Raw genomic sequence first — 3,200 nt, 5'->3', positions numbered from 1 at the left:
TATAAAACACGATATTTACTAACACTAAACACACATATGGGCAAGTGCACCCATCGTGGACGTAGTATAGTGTTGGTAAGATACCGAGGTCGTCCAAGGACACAAGAGCTTTTAATACCGGTTTATCCTCAACGTCTAATCAAATCAAAAAGTTAGAAAAATGTTTTAAACTAAGAAAAATGAAAACTAACTAAATGCTGAAAAATAAAATAAAATAAAAACAGATAGACAAGATGAATCACTTGGATCCGACACGTGTATTAGTATAACCTTTGATTATTTTCGCACTTTTGCACTTGTTTAAGAGATTATCTTAGTTATTGTAGTAGGCCCCTCTTTTGAAGGCGACGTTACCCTCAACCCAGTAGTTTGAGTCAGCAAGGATACAATCCTAAAGGGTCGGATTATTGAAAGATAATGAATTAAGTTATTAATGCAAATTGTGGTAGGCCCCGCTTTTGGCGGTGACGTTACCCTCGGCTAAGTAGTCTGAGTCAGCAGGGATACAGTCCTAAATAGCCGGGTTATAGTATTAATAGTAGTTAACTTATGAGGGGGTCAAAGAGTTTGGATCCCCGCCATCCAATACCTATGGGCATTGAAGGAGATCCTACTAAATTTGACCCAGGTCCCAAGCAGGACCTCTAAACGCTGAACAAGGGCAAGACCCTTACCAAACCGTTCCCTTAACCCCCGACCAGGTAGCCAACATACCTCCATATAGACCGTGGAGATATGAATGGTGAAAATCTTTTATTTTATATAGACAGTAAAATAATGCCAAGACACCACGGACAAACGATAAGGAAAGATCACCTTCAACATAAGTAACTAGTTATTAAAGTCATTAATACAAAACCAAATAAAAAGTGCAAAAGATTAAAAATAAAAAGTATTATACTAAACACTTGTCTTCACCAAGTGATGTAAGAGACTTAGGCAAACATGGCCTTGATTGTCAAGAACTCTTACGATCAATCTTGGATCCCGAGACGACTCACACACTCTACGATGGACAATGGATGATGGTGGTGGATGATGGTGTTATGGTGGTGGTGGGTGGTGGATGAGGTGTGAGAGAGGTGGTGTGCCAAGGGATGAGGGAGAATGAAACCAAGCTCCTCTATTTATAGGCTGGACAGAACGCTGGACACGGCCCCGTGTCCGCTGGACACGGCCCCGTGCCCGTCTGACACTCTCTCTCTTCATTAATTGTAATTGCGAATTACAATTAATGCGCCTGCTGTACTTTCAACACGCCCCCGTGCCCGCTGGGCACGGCCCCGTGGTGAGCAATGGAAGCTTCTACTGGTTTGTCTTTTCTGCTGCTTCCTGGGCACGCCCCCGTGTTCGCTGGACACGGGGCGTGTTCAGACTCTGTTTTCTTCTCTTTGTTTTGGGAGGTGCCGTTGAGGGTCCGGGCAGTCCACTTTTGTTCCTTTTCTTGTATTTATGGCAGAATTAGTGGTCTTTTTGCTTCTTTTGTGATTTTGAGCTCATTTCATCCTGAAAATACAAAAGGAAGACAAAAACACTCTTTTTCCAACATTAGTACTTAAAAAGGGTTAGTTTTATGCCTTAATTGATGTGTTTTATATGTTGCATTTTACACACATCAGTAATCCTCTTTCGTAAGCATTGGATTTCCGATCTTTCCTGCAACAAAACAACTATAAGATTCTAAAATCATCCCTAACAAAGACATTTGATTCTTAGCAATATCTTCAGTGTAGTCTTGATCATTTTCAAGGCTCAACACTATATTACACTGAAGTTTTCTACCACTCTTTGTTACAGAGATGTTAGGATCAAAAGTTGAAAATCTTGTGCTGCTGCTTGATCCCTGGGGTGTCATCTTCTCAGCAGAATCTTTGACACTGTAAGCAGTTTCAATCTTAGGAGAGAACTTTGTTGAATCAGTAGCACCATGCTTGTAGTACAGACTGATATCCTGCTCTCCATCGTAGTTCTTCATCCTAGCGATCTTTCTCTGCTCCATCTCTTGAGCTTCCAAATGCTTTATGAAGTCCCCGAGTTTCATCTTTTTGTATTCCACTTTGTTAGACTTCAGCATCATCAAGAATGTTCCCCAGATTTCATATGGAAGTGCATCTGCAAGTTTTTCAATTAATTCATCAGTATCTTTCTTAACACCTAACTTTGTCATATTTCTCACCAAATTACAGTATCGATCAATAATTTGTTTGGTGGTTTCATTTTTTAATCCCCTAAACAAGTCAAATTCTTTCTTCATGAGAGACATTTTGTTCTTTAACATGTCATCACTTCCTGTAAACTTTGCTTCCAATTCTGTCCAAATCGAATATGCAGTTCCATCGTGTTGAAGCAAAATCAAGATATCTTCTTTTATCGCTTGCTGAAGTAGACTGACCATTAATTTCTCATCTCGATACTTCTTTTTCTCATCTGTACTCATCTCTCGAAGTGTTAGTTGCACACCATTTTTAACTGGTTTAACATATGGTTCCTCGGTGTGTTCCCATGCATCAAGATGATAAGCTTCAACCCAATTTCCGAATCGTTCTGACCACACGTTGTAATCATCAATATCCATGAGTTTTGGTGGCTTCTGAGACGTTCCGGTTTCATTTTCTATCAAAGCACTTTGAGTAATCGATGTTGGGTTAGCAAAAGCGTTATAAAATTCCATATCCATTGTTCACTAATTGTTCACAAATTATCAGCAATTTTCAAATATTAGCAATCTTTCAAGCGATCCAAGATCAATTTAGTGGGGCGGTACAAAGGGCCAATGTGTAATCAAGTAGGATGGTTAAGAAGGCTGGGATTGGGTCTTAGTGGGGCAGTGTAAAACAACAATTTTTTTATATGGTTGGGCGGTGTCAACAAGGTAAACAAGGCAGACAATATGGGCGGCACAAGAGTTGTTGATTGGGCCGACAACTTTGTGTAGGGCGGTAGCTGGGATTGGACCTCAAGTATAAAGGTGGGCGGTGAATTAATGTGAGGAGAGGCCGTCAAATAAGTGGGTTGGTTTAATTGGGTGAATGGGCGGCAACTTGTTGATGTCAACTAGGTAAAAGGGCGGTGCACATGATGGGCTGACAAAACATGTTGGCTGTTATTGGGCCTTTTGGACGGTTCATTAATGTGAATATTATATCATGATAACATTTGGACGGCATGCAATCACTTTGAGCGGTTCATGTTGTTTTTTG

This window comes from Helianthus annuus, chromosome 11 (genome assembly GCF_002127325.2).
Source record: "Helianthus annuus cultivar XRQ/B chromosome 11, HanXRQr2.0-SUNRISE, whole genome shotgun sequence".
In the NCBI taxonomy this organism is placed as follows: domain Eukaryota; kingdom Viridiplantae; phylum Streptophyta; class Magnoliopsida; order Asterales; family Asteraceae; genus Helianthus; species Helianthus annuus.
This window is presented reverse-complemented; position numbering follows the sequence as displayed.